Raw genomic sequence first — 20,697 nt, 5'->3', positions numbered from 1 at the left:
AAATATGAGTGAAGCGAAAATAAAATTATTGGGTTGTGGTTTGTTGTTGAAATCTAATGGCAATTTACATGTTCCACAATGCTTTGCTATCATCCCTCCACCTTGATAACATCTAATTGATTGTAAATACACCAGCATCTTCTCATAAATAAATCCATTCAAAACGCATTCAAGATCCGTGATTCAAAAAGCATTGTATCAATTATAAATGAGAAATTAAAACACGAGCTATTAACTTTAATTTAACGCATTTAAATAGGCATAGGAAGAATGGTTGTACTCAGTGTCAGGAGGACCGATAGATTCTCGGGCTCCCAGGTGCAACTGCTCAGCCCGCCAGTGGTTGAATACCAGCAGCAGGATGCTGCCCTTAATAGGCACGAATTCCCCACTTAAGGGCCACAAACTGGTGTTGAGGCGGTGAAGCCATCCACAAGCATTCTTGCCCAAATTTAATTGGGGCAGAGGTGGGAGTTGGCAGGGTCTCACTCGGCAGCAGAATTATATCCCAGCAGAATCTTGAACCTCATGGCCTGGCATATCCTTCACTCGACCATCACCATCAACTATGGGTGCAAACCTGCTTCAAATGAACAATATAACAGAGCATGCCAGTAGCTGCCTCAGGCATACCGAAAAAGTTGTCACCTCATATTTATCAAATTTAAATTCCATCCAACATCAATCTGCCCTGTTGTTAACCTGCTTCCACACTCCATAGTTTTATGCTGTTTACAAATAGAACATAGAACAATACAGCGCAGTACAGGCCCTTCGGCCCACGATGTTGCACCGAAACAAAAGCCATCTAATCTACACTATACCATTATCATCCATATGTTTATCCAATAAACTTTTAAATGCCCTCAATGTTGGCGAGTTCACTACTGTAGCAGGTAGGGCATTCCACGGCCTCACTACTCTTTGCGTAAAGATATTGTGACCTTATATCAAAGTTCATGACACATATATAGACAAGAGTCACACTACCACTACTGTTCACTGTTTATATCCCTCCAGTCTGAAAGCAATAGTTTAACTACGTTTCTTTGCTTTGTATACCAAAATGACTGTATTATCTTCATTGGACATAATTGCTTCAACACCATTTGCCTTATCAACAAACCTCCTCTGTGCCACCTTATCAAATGTATTTTGGAAATTCTTCGACACATCATACACAATAGGAGCGGTTTTCAGCCCGTGATCGTCATCAGAGAGAACGGTGACGTGGCGGAAAACCCATAGAGAATCAGGAAATGCAATTCTCTAGCGAGCGATCGCGTTTCCACATTTTCCATGCCCCTCGCCGGCCATGCCACAAGGATCATGCCCACAAAGGGCACAACCCTCGTCTAAATGAATTAGGCCTCCCCGACATATGATAAGTATTCATATGTTGGTGAGGTTTACAACAGCTTATTAAAATGCGAATCAGTCAAGGGAATCCCGCCAGGGGACAAAGGTAAGTATAGCACCCCAGGCAAGAGGGACATGCCTGGCACTGCCCCCTGGCAGAGGGTGACACTGCCAGATGAGCATTGGCAGCGCCACCCTGTGCAAGGGGGCAGTGCCGGGCACATTTTAAGGGGCAGGCCTTCGTGAGAGCCCAATGGGGGGGTGTTTCTCTTTCTGTGTGGTGGGGTGGGTGACGGCCGACGGAGAATGCCGCCCGGTAAGTTTCCTTCGGCCCCGGCTGGCATGGCGCCAAAGGCCTTCCACGCCAGCCGGCAGGACAGCAACCACTCCGGCGCGGGCCTAGCCCCTAAAGGTGAGGGCTTGGCCCCTAAAGGTGCGGATTCTCCGCACCTTTGGGGCGGCCCGAAGCCGGAGTGGTTCACGCCACTCCATCCCGCCGGGACCCCCGCCCCGCCGGGTAGGGAAGAATCCCGTCCCCTGTTTTTTTTCTGTTCCTTTGTTTTGTTTCTGCACTTTCTCCCTGTGTCTGCGTAGATTTCCTGCGGATGCTCTGGTTTCCTCCCACAGTCCAAAGATGTGCGGGTTAGGTGGATTGGCCATGCTAAATTGCCCCTTAGTTTCCAATGTGATGTGGTTACTTGGTTACAGGGATTGGGTGGAGGCGTGGGCCTAAGTAGGCTGCTCTTTCCAAGGCCGGTGTAGACCCGTTAGGCTGAATGGTCTCCAGCCTAAAATTCTATGATCTATAATTTATGTTACCCCAATCCAGTCAGTAGGTGAATCTTGTGTCCTTCATAAAAGCCACACTTTTACATGAAAGATATATGTGAAGCTCTTGTACACTACGCCGCTATAAAAAATAAAAATAAAAATAAATTGACCAATTCAGAAAAGCATTGTACCTTAAGCAAAGAATGAACACAAGTGGTCTGGTGCACACAGACATCACCATGCCCTGGTTATGATTTGACACTCGACTATCTCTCGACTCCAGACATTTTTTCTGAATCTTGTCATTAGTTCACAGGTCAAGGTGACTTAACTCCTACGTAATTCCGAACACTCTTCTCCCTCTTTCTCCCCTCCTCACGTAGAGGTAAACAATTGTCTGTGATGGCCTCTCAGTTGGTTACAGATTGAAGCTCCTATCAAATAATTGTGTGGAAAGCGCCTCTCAGCAGCTGACTGCGGGTTGAGGTTATCTTTTATACTCTTAAAATGTAAAAGAATAACTATAAGAAGATCAGAAGCAGATTTGCCTTTGATGTGCCACATTCTGTGTGCTTAGTCTGTGGCTTGAATAAACACAGCTTATTCTGACTGATCTTCAAACCAATCCTGCGCATGCAAAGGTCAGGGTCTGGAATGAGGGTCCTCACAACTCCAAGAAACTTCACCTCAGATCATATAAGTCTATCGATTAATCTTAATACCCATCTTCAGTCTTTTAAAATCATGCAAGATCAGGCACACATCATTTTGGGCCCTTGTATGTCTGGACACAGGTAGGGAGCACGTTAGTGCGGGGAACAGAAACTGCTTGAAACTGGTTGTGTGTCATATACCCAATGTAGGCTTGTACAACCAACAGCCCGTGGGTCACATCTGGCCCCCGAAGCCACTCTCTGTCGCCCCCAAGCACCAGTTTTCAAAAATGCCAGTCAAACAGGTACATTGGAGTGAAAAATTCTGCAAGGAGTTGCTACTCCAATCACATGCCACTTCTTTCCCATGTTTGTTGTTGAAACCTGGGAGAGAAACAGTCTGTGTTTGGAGCAACAGTGAAGATCAACAGCGGTGAATGTGTGCTGAAAAAGACGCGTGTGTGTCGTATGTGTGTATCAGTGAGTGTGAGAGTGAATGTGTCCCTGCCTTATTCCCAGTCTCAGGTTTCTCACTCACTGTCACCGCCACACACAAACACATACTCACACCCGTTCACACAGTGAGAGTGAGGGAGTTAACACACGGAGACTGGGACTGAGTCTCGCACACACACACTGACACTCTGGTCATTTTAAATTACTCTTTTTTAACTTAACTATTTATTGCTTTGACATTGCTTTATTTTTGCTCAGCAAGTTGTTATTTTCTTAACACCCCAACCTTTTTTTGAAGTTCAGTTTAATGTTATGCCAAACCTTACCTAAACACAATTTGCTCATCAACCCCTTGAGTAAAAAAAACGGAAATGTGGCCTCGCAAAGGTAAAAGGTTGGACAAGCCCGATATAATACAATCCTATGTTAAAAAGTACTTCAGCACTGGTAAAGCACTTTGACATCTTGAGGTCATGAAAGGTGCTATATGAATGCAGCTTTGTTCATCTAGGTCATATAGAAACAGAGAAAATAGGAGCAGGAGTAGACCATTCGGCCCTTCCAGCCTGCTTCGTCATTCAACATGAGCATCGTTGATCTCTATATCAACGCCAGTCCTCTCCTCATATCCCTTGACGTTTTTAGAATCTAAAAATCTATTTCCTTCTTAAATATGATGTGGCGATGCCGGCGTTGGACTGGGGTGAGCACAGTAAGAATTCTTACAACACCTGAGGAAGGAGCTGTGCTCCGAAAGCTAGTGATTCGAAACAACCCTGTTGGAGTTTAACCTGGTGTTGTAAGACTTCTTACTTCTTAAATATATTCAGTGATTTGGCCTCCACAGCCTTCTGTGGCACAGAATTCCACAGGTTCACCACCCTCTGAATGAAGAAGTTTCTCCTCAGCTCCTAAATGGCCAACCACATACCTTGAGACGGTGACCCCTTGTTGTAGACCATGCAGCCAGGGCAGATAACATCCCTGCATCCAGCCCTGCCAGAATTGTATACGTTTTAATTAGATCCCTTGTCGTTCTTCTAAATGCCACTGAATACAGGCCCAGTCGGCCAAATCTCAGACAATTTAGATGGCCATGTTAGTCTGAGGCTGAGGCCACATTATCTCCTGGGCATCATTTACATTTTCAAAATAAAGGTCCCTGGGAAGGTGAAAGGTGGGAGGTAGTCCAAATGATGAGGAGTCCGGGTGATAAGAGAGAAGGGAAGGCACAGGGAAGGAACGTCACAAGGACTCCACCCGGCTCTCATGAAAACCTTCAAATCATTTGAAACAATACCTACCTGGGTCTGTTGAGCCCTGGATCCAGATGGCCATTAATAGGGGCCACACTGTCAATCTAGAGATGCGGGTTTGATTTCTGGCCTGACTTAACAAAGAAAATTATTTTCAAAAGTTATTTAATCGCATCCTTTACTGCAGTATCAGGAGCGGGGTATCGCAATCTTGGGAATTTAAAGTACAGGATACTCTCTATGTAACAGCAGGGCACTGCTATATTAGTGAAAAATATAATGCCTATAAACCAACAGGTGGGTTTGTAGCAAGAATATGCGCCAGAATAAATGTTTGACAGAATCTAACGTAGGTCAGAAGTTGACCAAACAAGTTTTATGGTTGATTTTAATGAGTACAAGGAATGCATTCGCCCAGGCTTCACAAAAATTCACCACCCCATTGGTGGCCTGTGCTTACCCCCCCCCACCCCCCTCACCCCAACCTTCCCTGCAGAGCCACCATGTCAGGATGATCTCCTCCCTTCTCACAACTAGAAAGCTGCAGCAGCCTCACCCAGAGAGTACCAGAGTACAAAGAGCTTGGGGGCTACATTTAAATCATTCCAGGGACTGAATACTCCCAGTGTCAGAACGATTTTCTAGTGGTGCCCTAAGCTGTGATTAGGTAGGATGCTCTCTCAGAGGGTCGGTGCAGACTCGATGGGCCAAATGGCCTCCTTCTGCACTGTATTCTATGGTTCTAAGAGAAGAATGATTTGGGGGGAAAAACATGTTTGTATCTTGTCTGTGCTGATCAGTAGGCTGCTGAGCTTTTCTTGAGCATGCCCTTCAAGTCACATAAATACCAATCACTGCTCAATGTTTTAATGTGAAGGAATGTAGCACAGGATGAGATCAGTGAGGAAGGTATTATTTATTAATGAGGCGTTTGTTTCACACATCTTTCACCTCTACATTTTCCTGCAGATCGTTAAAGCGGTAGCAACTCAGAGCAACCTTCTGAATAAAAATAAAAGCAAAATACTACAGATGCTGGAATGGGAAACAAAATCAGAAAATGTTGAAAAAACGCAGCAGGTCTGGCAGCATCCGTAGGGAGAGAAAAGAGAGTTATAAGGGGGGGTCGGACAGCTGGAACAGTGATTACAGAAATCCTGTCAGAGAGAAGAGCAGTACTTCAAGGTACTTCTGAAAAGGTAATCTGGATTTACTATCAAACACCACCAATATTGTTATTTCATATTTATGGTCCCTAAAAACACTTGGGTTTTGCTATTTGACAGTGGAGGCTTTTCAAATATGATTTCCTGCTGTAAACTTTGAAAAAGAATCATCTTCAAGAAAAAGAGAAACTGCCTTCATTGCCACATTATTCTGAGAAACGAGTGCATAGATTTTCTTGCAGTCCTTCTTTCCCGCACAAAGAAAATCGTTACCAAGCATATCTTTTAGATAGTATCCCTTTCACAGATGTTGGAAACTGATCTTAAAGGTTATTAATTCCAGGGATAAATATCACCAAGGAGGTCTTGTGACGCATTGGGTCTCTGGGTCTGAGCCGGAAGCTCCGGGTTCGAGCCACACCCAGGACATGATGGCCAAGGAAGGTGCATTCATAACCTGGTCAAACAGAGTGAGTGAGTCAACCTGCAAATGCTTCCAAACGCAGCAATGGCTGGCGGCAAGCGCAGGAGAGACTGGCGTGTGCTGAGGGTTGCATATATGCTTATGCCCCATCCTCTGGCAACCAGCTATTTCTGGTACTCAACTAGGCAGGTAAAAAAACTCAGCCTGCAAAGATAATGTCAGCACCATCAATCAGGTGTTAACAATGCACCAACCTACATCTCGGTTTCAATAGGTCAACCCATAGCCCAGCAAAAGTGCAATATCACACTGGGTAAAAAGATGTGGCCTGAATTTACTCAGGGGATCCACTGGACACTCACTGTAACTCTGACAGGAGTTTGAAAATACCCCACACAAAGGATAAAAGCAAATTACTGCGGATGCTGGAATCTGAAACCAAAGAGAAAATGCTGGAAAGTCTCAGCTGGTCTGGCAGCATCTGTAAGGAGAGAAAAGAGCGAAGGTTTCGCGTCCAGATGATCCTTTGTCAAAGCTTTTCAGCTATTTGCGTCCTCCTCACAACTGAGATTCCTACTGAGCTTTGTATCATCAGCAAACTTAGATACATTGTCTAAGTCATCAATATAAATTATAAATTACTGAGGCCCCAGCACGGATCATTGCAGCACTCCATTTGTCACAACCCCACATCAGCCCAATTAAAGCACTCAGTTTACCACTACTCTCTGCTTCCTGTCTGTTAACCAATCCTCCATCCAGGCAAATACATTACCCCTAACTCCATGAGCCTTTACCCAGCCTATCCTTTTGTATGGCACCCTATTGAATGTCATTGGGATACAAGAATGCTACATCAACTGGTTGGACTTTACCCACCCTACTAGTTACATCCTCAAAAAACTCTTTGTCAAATGCGATTTCCCTTTCATAAAATCATGCTGGCTTTGTCTGATCATATTATGATTTTCTAATTTCTATGACTTTCTTAATAATAGATTCCAGCACTTTCCCTAAAGACTAATGTCACGCTAACTCGCCTGTGGTTCCCTATTTCCTCTCTCCCTCCTTTTTGTGAATAGCAATGTTCCACTTGCTGGCACCAATCTCCAGGGATCGTTCCAGGATCTAGGAAATTTTGGAAAACATAAAGCAGTGAATCCACTCTCACTGCAGCCACCTCTTTTAGAACCCTAGGATTTTTAGGCCACTAGGGCCCACAGATATTAATTACCTTAATTTCTTCACTCTTTTTCACCCCCACCTTATCCTCCATTTCTGGTATGATGCCTTTCCTCATGGATTCTGATATGCTGCAGGCCAGAAACATGGGGCAGGATTCTCCGATCGCCGAAATCACGTTCGGCAATCAGCCGGAGAATCTCCGTTTGCACCAAAATTGGAGGCGGCGCCGCTTTTGTGATGCTCTGGCCCCTCGAAAACTGTGTACTCAAAAGAGTACGTCGCACGTCGTCGGGAGGGCCTCAGGACGTCACCTGAGGCCCTCCCCCGATGTTTTATTTTCGTGAACCCGGCGTGGCGGCTGTGGACTGAGTCTAGCGCCACTACAGTCGGGGGGGGGGGGGGGGGGAAGCCGTTCAGCTGGCAAGGGGGCCTTCGAAGAGGGCTAGGGGCACTGGTGGGGGGCCTTCTGGGGGTGGCAAGGCTGATTACGGGGGTGTTGTTTTTGGCGGGCTGGGACCACGTACAGCCGCCGCCATGTTGCCCTCTCCGGCCGTATCTGCAGGTAAAGCCGGGGGCTTTATGCCGTGTGCCTGCTATCCCCCCACTATATGAAGGATCGGTGCAACTTTTGCGCCGTTTTTTCGGGCATAAAACACCACTGTTCCCACGCCGGCGTCAGCACTTAGTCTTCAAATCGGAGAATCCAACACGTGTTCTTGTACCCCCAGCAAGTCTGGGCTGATCCAGCCCACAGATTGGAATACGAATGTCGTTTGTCCTGGAATAAAAAGATTAGTATGTCAGGCTGCAATGGTGTCATTGAGTCAGTTTCTTCCTTCAAATTGAGATCACAGAGCTCTCTCTGTGAACCCTTTGGAAGTAAAACTCAAGCACATTTCATCCAACTCTATGGCGAGGACTCTGGATCAAAAGATGATCTTGGAGCATCTGAGGCAAAGAGTGAGATCTGCTGACTCTTCACCACTCGGGGATCTTCCTTCACATGGACTCTCATAGGCTGCACCAGGAGCAGATTCTGCATGCTCTGCTGGTCTCTGTCCCTCTGTAACCTTCTGAACTGTATGATGATGATGAACCTGCTGATATTTGCCTTCATCACTTCCCTGGACTACATCAGGGCCTGAAAAAGAGGTTTCCTGGATCTCTAAACTGTTTAGTCCCATTTGAGATTCTCAATGTTTCTGGGGTCAAGTTTCATGTTTAACTTCCATGTTCCCCTGGCATCTTCTGGTCTTCCTCCAGGTTACAAGCAGTCAGTAGGAGGTAGTTATTCAATATTCAAATGCTTGAAGTGCACAGAATTAGGTCTTTTTAACTTTGTATGATGGGGGAAACGGGCACCTGTTAGTCAGCAGCCCACTTTAAACCTCCCTTTGTTTTTATTTCCATTGAAGTCAATCGAAATAGAACTCAAGCAAGATGTAGAACAGACTGTTGACTCACTTTTTGCCTGCCTCATACTGTGCCGCAAAATCAAAATCTACTCCATGTTCCTGCTCTGCAACATTCATAACACAGGAAAAAGCTATGAGAATGCCTGAAAGTACATATGCTGTTGTTAGGGGAGTCGGTTGCATAGTGGTATTGTCGCTGGACTAGTAAACCAGAGACCCAGAGGAATGCTCTGGGGAGCCAGGTTCCAACCCCACCACTGCAGGTGGTGAAATTTGATTTCAATTAAAAAAAATCTGGAATTAAAAGTCTAATGATGACCATGAAATCATTGTCTATTGTAAAAATCCATCTGGTTCACTAATGTCCTTTAGGGAAGGAAATCTGCTGTCCTTACCTGGTCTGGCCTACATGTGACTCCAGACCCACAGCAATGGTTGACTCTTAACTGCCCCATCAAGGGCAATTAGGGATGGGCAATAAATGCTGGCATAGCCTGCGATGCCCACTTCCCATGAACGGATTTAAAAAAAAATTATCAGGTGTGGAGGGAATGTGTAACTTATTATGGGGTCTGTAACGTCCATTTTACACTTCCATTGAGTTCCTATTACAGAGCCACTTCTATTTGTAGTGATTCCATAAATAGACTTGACTGCTGCTGCTGCTGCAGAACTCACCTTGATTACACTGTAGGACAGACTCTACCATATTGTCTTAATGGCAGCTTCAATTTCTGGCCCAGAGTGGCTGGTGTAGGACTGTCAAGCAATAGAAAATAAAATATTTTTTAAAAAAAATTTTTTAGAGTGCACAATTATTTTTTCCTAATTAAGGGACAATTTAGTGGGATCAATCCATCTAACCTGCACATCTTTGGGTTGTGGGATTAAAACCCACAAAGACATGGGCAAACTCCACACGGACAGTGACCCAGGTCCGGGACTGAACCCGGGTCCACTGCGCTTCCGTGCCGCCTCGAAAATAAAATACTTGGCAGTACGGTCAGTGTTCTAGCTCTGAGTGTGCAAAGTGCAAAGTGATCAAATCAGGACTTTTACCCCAGTGGTAGTCAGTATTAGAGGTATTACGGTACTCTGTAATGCCGGAAGACCATTGGTGTAGAAGGAGCTCTGTTCTCACTGGTTAAACCTGTCTGCTAGCTCCGCCCAGCAAGGTGGGGTATAAGAGCCCGTGTCGCCCCAGCAGCTGCCTTCGATACCTGCGCTGCTGGGGGAAACAGCTAGTGTAATAAAGCCTTCAATTGTCTCCAATCTCGCTTCTGGAGCTATTGATCGAGCATCAATTTATTACACTAGATTTTAAAGAATGGAGCTCTGAATCAAGCCGGAGTGTCTGCAACTCAGCCCCGACACGGCAAACTCAGCGGCAACCTTCAAGCACTGGCTGGGGTGCTACAATGGATAACTCGGGACAGCCGAAAACACACCCACGGAAGACCGGAAACGACAAATTCTGCACTCGTGGGCCCAGATATCTACACCCTCACCGAGGATGCGGACGACTTTGAGGCCGCAATGGATCTGCTGAAAGGACATTATATTCGCCCTGTAAACCAGGTCTACGCCCAACATCTACAAGCGACGAGGAGAAACTGCAGCTACCTGCACATTTCGGCGAGCGACCACACAGAACTTTTGACCTGGGACTCTTTCGTTGCAGGTATGCTGTCCTCCCAAATCCGCCAGCGATTGCTGGAGAAAGAGACACTAGGCCTCAAGGAGGCACAGGACCTTGCCAGCTCCCTGGATGTGGCCTCCCGAAATGCCCGCGCTTACGTCCCCGACAGCGCGGCAGCCCCCTGGACAGCGTGGAACCCCCCCCCCGCGACCGACCCCGATGCATCTCCCATCCCCCCACAAGCTTGTGCTGTGAGTCGGCCTGGCAAACCCGGGGGCCCCGCTGCTATTTTTGCGGGCAAGCCAAGCACCCCCGACAGCGTTGTCCGGCCCGCTCATCCTTCTGCAAAGGATGCGGCAAAAGGGCCATATCGTGGTGGTATGCCAAGCAACAGGCGGTCGCTGCGGTCCCAGGAAGCGAATATGGACAGCCACCACAACCCTCTCCACGGGCCCCGTACGGCCAGCGGGCGCCGCCACCTTCCTCCTTCAGGGCCACGTGTGGCCTCCGGGCACTGACATCTTGTCTCTCGGACACCACGTGCGATAGATGGGCGCTGCCATCTTGCCATATTGTACACTCCCAGCCATGTGCGACCAGTAGGTGCCGCCATCTTGGCTGGATTCTCAGGACCCCAATTCGGCTGACCACACACCGCCCGAAGAGAACATCCAACTGCTGCCACGACTAGCCTCGGTGACCTTGGACCAGTCTCGGCCCCGAGCACTCTCGACTGCAACGATGACGGTGCTCATCAATGGGATTGAAACGTCCTTGTCTGATCGAGCGCAGAGAGCTTCATACACCCCGACACGGTAAGGCGCTGTTCTCTCCCCGTTAACGAAAAAATCTCCTTGGCCTCCGGGTCTCATTCAGTAGAAATCAAGGGATTTTGCGTAGCGAACCTCACGGTCCAGGGAAGGGAGTTTAAAAACTATCGGCTCTACGTCCTTCCCCACCTCTGCCCTGCCACACTCCTAGGGTTAGATTTTCAGTGCAACCTCCAAAGCCTAACTTTCAAATTCGGCGTCCCTATACCCCCCCCCCCCCCCCCCCCCACCCTCACTGTCTGCGGCCTCGCGACCCTTAAGGTCAATCCGCCTTCCCTGTTTGCTAACCTCACCCCGGATTGCAAACCCATCGCCACCAGGAGCAGACGGTACAGTGCCCAGGACCGGACCTTTATTAGTTCGGAGATCCAGCGATTACTGAGAGAAGGTGTCATTGAGGCTAGCAACAGCCCCTGGAGAGCTCAAGTAGTGGTTATAAAGACCGGGGAAAAGCATTGGATGGTCATAGACTATAGCCAGACCATCAACAGGTACACACAGCTTGACGCGTACCCTCTCCCCCGCATATCCGACCTGGTCAACAGGATCGCGCAATACAAGGTCTTTTCCATGGTGGATCTAAAGTCCGCCTCCCACCAGCTCCCCATCCACCCTAGCGACCACAAATACACTGCTTTCGAAGCAGATGGGCGGCTCTACCACTTCCTAAGGGTTCCCTTCGGTGTCACTAATGGAGTCTCGGTCTTCCAACGAGAGATGGACCGAATGGTTGACCGGTACGGTTTGCGGGCCACATTCCCGTACCTCGATAATGTCACCATCTGCGGCCACGACCAGCAGGACCACGACACCAACCTCCGAAAATTCCTCCATACCGCAAAAATCCTTAACCTCACATATAACAAGGATAAATGCGTGTTCAGCACCGACCGCCTAGCCATCCTCGGCTACATAGTGCGTAATGGAGTTATAGACTCCGACCCTGAACGCATGCGCCCCCTTATGGAGTTCCCCCTCCCGCACTGCTCCAAGGCCCTGAAACGCTGCCTAGGGTTTTTCTCTTATTATGCCCAATGGGTCCCCAACTATGCGGACAAGGCCCGCCCACTGATCCAATCCACGTTTTTTCTCATGTCGACAGAGGCCTGCCAGGCCTTCAGCCGCATTAAAGCAGACATTGCAAAGGCCATGATGCACGCCATCGACGAGTCGCTCCCCTTCCAGGTCGAGAGTAACGCATCCGACGAAGCTCTGGCGGCCACCCTCAACCAAGCGGGCAGACCTGTGGCCTTCTTCTCACGCACCCTCCACGCTTCAGAAATTCACCATTCCTCAGTTGAAAAGGAGGCTCAGGCCATAGTAGAAGCTGTGCAGCATTAGAGGCATTACCTGGCCGGCATAGATTCACTCTCTTCACTGACCAACGGTCGGTTGCTTTCATATTTGATAATGCACAGCGGGGCAAGATGAAAAACAAGATCTTGCGGTGGAGGATCGAACTCTCCACCTACAACTATGAGATCTTGTATCGTCCCAGGAAGCTAAACAAGCTTCCTGATGCCCTATTCCGCGGCACATGTGCCAACGCACAAGTGGACCGCCTCCGAGCCCTCCACGAGGACCTCTGCCACCCGGGGGTCACTCGATTCTTCCATTTCATCAAGACCCGCAACCTGCCCTCCTCCATCGAGGAGGCCAGGAACTGCCAAATCTGCGTGGAGTGCAAGCTGCACTTCTACAGGCCAGAGAACGCGCACCTGATAAAGGCTTCCCATCCCTTTGAACACCTCAGTATGGACTTCAAAAGCCCCCTCCCCTCCACCGACCGCAACTTGTACTTCCTGAACGTGATTGACGAATACTCCCAATTCCCATTCGCCATCCCCTGCCCCAACATGGCCGCAACCACCGTCATAAAAGCCCTCCATGGTATCTTTATGCTGTTCGGTTTCCCCACCTACATACACAGCGATAGGGGGTCCTCCTTTATGAGCGACGAACTGCGTCAATTCCTGCTCAGCAAGGGCATTGCCTCGAGCAGGGCGACCAGTTACAACCCCCGGGGAAACGGACAGGTAGAGAGGAAGAACGGAACGGTCTGGAAGACCGTCCTACTGGCCCTACGGTCCAGGAATCTCCCAGTCTCCCGCTGGCAGGAGGTCCTCCCGGATGCTCTCCACTCCACCTGGTCAATGCTGTGTACCACGACCAACCAAACACCTCACGAACGTCTCCTTGTCTTCCCTAGGAAGTCCTCCTCTGGGACCTCGCTCCCGACCTGGCTGGCAGCTCCTGGACTCATCCTGCTCCGGAAACACGTGCGGGCGCACAAATCGGACCCATTGGTCGAGAGGGTCCATCTCCTCCACGCTAACCCTCAGTCCGCCTATGTGGCGTACCCCGACGGCCGACAGGATACGGTCTCCCTACGGGACCTGGCGCCCGCTGGATCCCCACACACCCCCCACCACCAGTCCCACCCTCCCTCCCACCGGCGCACCCCACAGCCGCCCCCTTCCCAGGTGGATCGGTTCTCCCACCAGTCCTGTCTAGGGGTGATGAAGCTGCCGAAGAAGCCAAAGCCACGCTCCCGGAGCCACAGACGCCCGTGCCGCTGCCTGCATCACCACCAAAGCTACGACAATCGCAGAGGGCGACCAGGGCCCCCGATCGACTAATTGCTTAATTCTGAAATGTAAATAAATTTTGTAAATAGTTGCGATGTAACGAGGCGAAACACTGTACAGAGGTATACCAGGTACCTTCATAACCTTAACTTCTACCTCTCTGTAATGCGAGGCCACCACCCCCGCCGGACTCTTTTTTAACAGGGGTTGAATGTGGTAGTCAGTATTAGAGGTATTACGGTACTCTGTAATGCCGGAAGACCATTGGTGTAGAAGGTACTCTGTTCTCATTGGTTAAGCCTGTCTGCTAGCTCCGCCCAGCAAGGCGGGGTATAAGAGCCCGTGTCGCTCCAGCAGCTGCCTTCTGTATTTGCGCTGCTGGGGGAAACATCTATTATAATAAAGCCTTCACTTGTCTCCAATCTCGCTTCTGGAGTTATTGATCGAGCATCACCCCCTAAATCTGCTTCACTCTTTTCTTAAATACCCCAATCTTGCTGAGTACAATTCCTGGAACACCAGCCACTGTCTTACTTCTTGCTCAAATGGCTACTTTTCATTTTCAGGCAGCAAGTTCCAGCATGGTCTTCAATTATGTGAGGCATTCGCAACTAAAACTAATTATCTTTTGCTGCAATTTCTGCACATTGGCACTTTCCAGCAGGGATTGTTGATTGGAATTCAGGAGGAGGAACCTTCACCATCTTTCTTCCTCCCTAACCCAACCATCAGAGAGCAACAGCCACACACCTATCTTGGGTCTCCGTGAGATCAGTGCTCTCAATTGGGGCAGCACGGTAGCATTGTGGATAGCACAATTGCTTCACAGCTCCAGGGTCCCAGGTTCAATTCCGGCTTAGGTCACTGTCTGTGCGGAGTCTGCACATCCTCCCCGTGTGTGCGTGGGTTTCCTCCGGGTGCTCAGGTTTCCTCCCACAGTCCAGGTTACTGAGTTATGGGGATAGGGTGGGGGTGTTGACCTTGGGTGGGGTGCTCTTTCCGAGAGCCGGTGCTGCCTCGATGGGCCGAATGGCCTCCTTCTGCACTGTAAATTCTATGAATACAGAGTAGGTGTTGAAGTTGGGATCTTCTGTTAAGTACATTATTATGTCCACCAAAAGGAAGTAGTCCACACCGGGTTGCGAGGCTAAACAAGAGATTTATTTCTAAGTACAAGCAGAGTGTCCAAGCAAGTGCTACCCAACCAAGTGAGTGCCGGCAGGTTCTAGGCCGGCCGGTTTTATACCGGAAGCCCGAGGTAGCTCTGCCCTTTTAGGGGGGGGGGAGGGGAGCGTATTCCCCAAGGGATTCTGGGAAGACCATATCCCTGATGCTGTAGGCTTTGGCAGGACCTAGGTTCTGACATACATTTTTGTACCACTGTAGTTAGTGGCCTGGAAATTCTTGGGGTTCTACTCCATCAGCACCAGTGCAGCAAATAAAATCCCTGCCCACCCTCACCCAGAGCTGCAGATCTTATCCTGACTTCCAGGGTCGTTTGCACAGCCGAGGGAGACCCAATATTCAAGGGACTCAAGTGGGCTGAAGCGTTTTCTTCAGATTACCTTTGGTTACCACAGGTGCCACTCTAATGACAGAAGATAGTCAATGCCATCTGGGAATAGATTTCATTGCTCCAGTAAGGATTGTGGCTCTTGAAGATCAAGAAAGGGGCCAGAGATTGATCAGTTGGTGATGGATGAATAGTTCAGCAAATGTTATACCTGAGGGAAGACTCTGGGTGGCCCCACTGTATAGCAATGCCTCCCTGCAGTTTCGCCTCCAGGAAAGGCAGCACCCTCTCTTCTAAGGAGTAGCTAGACGAGGTGTCCCTCCTTGACCAAGGAATCCTGGACCCTAGACAGCAATAGCAATGGAAGTTAGCAGGTCTGAGGTCTTTTCTCTCCAACCCCCACCCCACCCTGGTACTGCAAATGGCTCAATGACCACCTCCACTCTGCCAGGGTGAGTCCTGCACACTTGTTGGGGCTTGCAATTGGCAAATGGGATGGATCACCACATGGGGAGGGTGTGCCCAGCCTGGCACTGGCAATAGGGTGCCTAAGCATCAGCTGCCTGATGACACATCTGGACCAGAGGCATCTTTTGGAATCTCCCTCCTCCAGGTCCCTTTAGAGGTGATGTATGGAAGAGGCTTCTGGGAGCCCCCATCATGGGTGAGAGGGATGGTGGCAGCATGAATGCTTTTCCGCACTTCATGTGGAGACTCTCAGTGCTCATCCTCCTGCCTGCAAGAGAAACAGGTCCACAACATCAAGAGCCAAGACTCTTGGTCAGTAGCGTGCACAACATTCTTATGTTGATGCCTGCAGAGTCGTCGGCCCTCAAATTGACAGGTGCTCGGAGTGGCTGGGTAATCATGGATGTAGTTGCGAGCAAAGAGGGGAAGGAAGCACTGAGGTCATGTGATCACCCCTGGACAAATGGAGATTCACTGTAGGTATGGGCAGGAGGAGGAAAATGAAGCCCTTATCACTAACTATTTGTGTTCTCTCATGCCGGTTTCTGAACTGCGGAAGGATGGTCTGCCGTTGATACCAGAGGCGTGCAGTCCACCTCTGAGGAGTCAACAAGCTTGACACCATCCAGGAAAAGCAGGCCGCTTGATCAGCACCCCAATCACTGACTTAAATACTTCCCCCCCCCCCCACACCATCACTACACAGTGGCTGCAGTGTGCTGCTTTTCCAGCAACATCCACATTCCGTGAGGAGGAGGAGGAGGAAGAGAAGGAGGAGGAGGAGGAAGAGAAGGAGGAGGAGGAGGAAGAGAAGGAGGAGGAGGTGGAAGAGAAGGAGGAGGTGGAGGAAGAGGATTTCTTAGTGGTTACAGCACCACATCATCCCCCTGCATCCTCCACTCCAGCATGATTCTCACATCAGTTGATAAGTGCTTGATTAAATTGGTTGATTAAATTCCAGATCACAAGCTGGTGAGCGTCAGAAACACGTCAGAGCAGTTAATGGAGACTGTGACAGCCAAGGACAATGGCAGTCGGAGGACTGCAGGAGGTCAGGCCTATTCTGAGCCCCAACCTGATGACAGGCCTCTGTAGTCAGCAATATGGCACCTGCTGGAGCTTCAGCAACAGCAAAGGGAACATTTGGCAGACCTACCAGGAGCTATGCAGGAGTCCGGGCCATGATTGCTGCCATATTTCAAGCGTGCAGGGTTTCCTCCATTGAGGGGGTTACTAATCCTCAGGGAGAGCATGATCAATGGTTAGACCTGCCTTGCCCATGTGCTCTATGCAGTGGCAAGCTGAAAAGGGGCAAGGCACTTGGATTCTCCACCAGGTACTCCTCCATGTCCAGAATGCAAGGTGGTGCAAGTTGTGTATCACAAAGGAGGAGGTGTGGCTTCCTTCCACACGTGGGGGCTCCTCTCAATGCGCTCAGAGTATGGACAGCAACTCCTTTGTCCTCTGGTAGTGACCCCAGCACCTCCAATAGCTGCAATGAGAGAGGGGTCGGGGCTGTCACCATGCTGTGACCCTCCAGGCCTCAGGCAGCTGGAGGTCAGTCGCCAAAGTCATCCCAGGACATGGAATAGTCCAATCAGCAGCCTGTCTCCGCTCCAGCTGTAAGCACAGGGATGATACCGCGAAGCACACATAAGCATGTTAAAAACACCAAGATGCACCAGGAGTTCAAGAATTTGCACATATTGGGGATTGATAGTATTGTTTAAATAAGATGCTCTTATATTTTGAGATGTGGGTTGATGATGAAGTGAATGGAATCTTGTCAGACAAAAACATATGCTAGCTCCCTCATTTGCATGTCAGTGTGGGGACAGCCGGAGATTCCTGCTTTTCTCCGATGGAGAAGCTACATGCTCGGTGATGGTGAGCAATAAGTGGAAGGACATCATGTCAACAAGAGTTTTTAATCAGTCAGGCATTGAAATGACATCATGGTTGCAGGAAGTGGTTGTGAATTTGATTGCCCCTAGCCTTACTTGCATAACAGGCGCCGGAATGTGGCGACTAGGGGCTTTTCACAGTAACTTCATTTGAAGCCTACTTGTGACAATAAGCGATTTTCATTTCATTTCAGTGCAAAGATCACCCACCCTGTCCAGCCTGTTCTTCTCCCTCCTCCACATTCTCCTTGTCAGATGAAGAGCAAGGCTCATACAGGTTCTCTGGCTGCAAGGCCTTCTCCCCCGGTCTCGCTGGGATCTACTGCACTATTCCGCCAACTGGTTCAGGCAGCGGAATCTCATCTTTAGGAGACCAGTGGTTGTTCAATCATGGCTCAGGCCGACCCGTGGAAGAATAGCATCTGCAGCCATGCCCTGAGTGGGTACCCCTTCTCACGGAGGATTCAGCCTTAAAGGCACTCAGTTTAATATCTCATCCAAAGGTTGGTCCATTCAACAGTGCGGCACTCCCTCAGAATGGTACTGGAGTAGGTCCAAGCACTGGAATTCCCTACCTAACCCTTTCTAGCTCTCTAACGTGGTCAGCTCAATAGCAACAGTAAAGCATGATAGCAATAGAGAGGGGAAGAAATAGTGCATGAAGCCTACATTGCATTTATGACTGATACCATTGCCGAATATGGGATAGGAATAGTACTGCTGGTCCTACAGAATTAAAAATGTCACTAACTAGTGACAGTGTGACCTCCTGGATTAGTTTTGATCACCCAAAAGGATGGGAGGGTCTTTTCCCAAATTTATCCCTATTAATTACCCTAGGTTTGTATCTGCGTGTTTGCCTCTTCCTGGAGTATGTCTATAATGTGATCCATAAGGTTTCATGACCAAATGGAAGAAACTAGGTGGACCAGCCAGTGTTTCCTGTCTGTCATATTCCTGTGTGTCATATATAAATTAAATAAAGCAGAGAATGACAAATTAAATTGATAACTGCTCTAAATATTGCACTTTACATGAGTCATATTTCCACAAAAACCTTCAAAATCCCACACAATCTTCAGCAATGTCACCGGAAGTGGTGTATTCTGTCCTGATTGGAATCATGGAGGTTAGCAACACCCAGCATTTCAGAAAGGGGCAGAAAGGCTCACTATAAATGCAGCAGTCATGTACCAGACTGGCCTACAGCCCTCTTGAGAAGAAAGCCAACGTGCTAGAGTGCTGCCAAACCAAACAAAGCAGTACTAAGGAATCGGTCGCTACTGCAGGGTGAGTAATTGTATTCCAAGGCCAGCAACTGTATGTCCCATTCACAGGAATTAGGTTGGGAAAACCAACTCCAAAAATGAAATCCTGCACCAACAATGACTTACACAAGGCTACTCATTGGACAATAGAGAAACAGTCACCATCAACAATAACACTGGCAAGTGACAATCTCTGATGCAGTTACTTCCAACCCATTCTTATTAAATTCACCACTAAAATAGCAACTGATTACATTTCAAGTAACTCAACAAAATGTAAAATTAATTGAAAAACCATTTTTGCGTTCCTAACAATTCTACGCATGAGGCAAGTTGCCGTCATTTTACAAGACATGAATATTGCGAAGAACATACCGCTGATTTCAATTCTTCAACTATTTGAGTTGGTTATCTGATAGACGTTATTCATTAAAGAGAAAAATCTGCTCAGTTGCAGAGGTACCTCAATTGACAAAATTCCAATTCTAGATTTTGTGCCAAAGTAATCATTGAGGATTGGCCGAATTGCTTTCCATGGTTGACTGATTTGCTTTGGCAGGAGTACAGTAATGTAACAATTCTAATACTCCTTGTGATCAGGAAATGTTGCTTTGCCGAGAAATCACCTGCGTCCATTTTCTTAACCGGAGCTGGAAGCTTTGTGGTAGGCTATTGCTCCATGTCAGAGTTTTGTTGCTGTTATTTTATCGTCTGATACAATTGTATCTCTTGCTTATATCAGGGATTGAGACATTTATAATATGTAGCCCAGAATGGTGGAATTTGCTCTCTCTGTGGCATGAAATCGTAATTTCCGTTGTGTCATTGGGATAGCCATCAGGTAGGGGTCAAGGCAGGACTTGATGGGCCGAATGGCTTCTGTAATGATATGTAGACAGACATGTAACTGAGGGGTTAATCACAACACCCAGCTGTGGCATAACTATGAGAGGGCATTACATGACCCACTATATAACCGGAGCTCCCAGAAGCTCTCCCCCTCACTTCCAGCAGGAGTTACAGGAAGAACATCAATATAGCAGAGAGATCACAGTCCAGCCACCACATGTAGCTTAGATACAGTTTGTATAGTTAGTAATTCTTATTTTGTTGCTGGAGTTAGATAAGTCGAGTGTTGAACTCATCTATTAGTTTTGTCGTTACTTAATAAATTCTTTCAGTTTACTTTGAAGACACGAGTGTTCTTAAACATCGTCTATAGTTAGTAACGACATATATTACTTAAACCAAGTAATATAATAGCCTCCTTCTACACTGTAAATTCTATGATTCTATGTAGAAAAGTTTTGATCTAATTTACACAATCTTAGAAATTCATGGCACAGAAGGAGGGCATTCAGTTCAATTGCAGTAAATATTTCACGGAAACATAAAGCAGATTAGAATGCTGTGCAGGTGCTGCTTTTTCTACACAAAGGCAATCCAACAAGTACAAATGGGTGACCTTGGTAAACTGTATAGCTGTCTGACAGTCAGTTTTTGAAAAACACTGTGCAGAATTCTCCCATTTAGAGTAAAAGTGCGGCAGCTGGTGGCTTCTATCCCGCTGGCGGGAATGGCGGGTCCCACGTCAGATTTAGCACAGGAAAGCTAATTAGTTATGCACAAGCGAGTTCCCTTCCAACTCTCCTGTTTGGCCAGCAACAGATTCGTCCTCTTGCCTTTAGCTGCCGGGCTTGAAGGTCCCGGTGCTGTGTTTAAACACCAGTCCAGCACACTCATATCACTTTCCCAAGGCCAGCTGCCTTCACCAGATCACGCAGGATGTTAGCAACCCAGAG

At 48.1% G+C, this 20,697-nt stretch overlaps 1 protein-coding gene and 1 long non-coding RNA gene across 2 annotated transcripts in view; one reads left to right on the top strand and one right to left on the bottom strand.

The window, feature by feature from the left end:
• Positions 1-20,697, bottom strand: part of arhgap24 (Rho GTPase activating protein 24) — a 606,798-nt gene that overhangs the window by 145,540 nt on the left and 440,561 nt on the right. The window lies entirely within an intron of this gene.
• LOC140408701 (uncharacterized) overlaps positions 5,023-20,697 on the top strand; it is a 98,420-nt gene continuing 82,745 nt past the window's right edge. Inside the window, exons 1-2 of the long non-coding RNA XR_011940174.1 lie at positions 5,023-5,162; positions 5,465-5,694. This is a non-coding gene — a long non-coding RNA (uncharacterized lncRNA). The remainder of the gene's footprint in view (positions 5,163-5,464; positions 5,695-20,697) is intronic.

The sequence above is a fragment of the Scyliorhinus torazame genome, chromosome 3 (genome assembly GCF_047496885.1).
Source record: "Scyliorhinus torazame isolate Kashiwa2021f chromosome 3, sScyTor2.1, whole genome shotgun sequence".
Taxonomy (NCBI): domain Eukaryota; kingdom Metazoa; phylum Chordata; class Chondrichthyes; order Carcharhiniformes; family Scyliorhinidae; genus Scyliorhinus; species Scyliorhinus torazame.
Note: the sequence above shows the minus strand (reverse complement) of the source record. Positions and strands in the feature narration are given on the sequence as shown.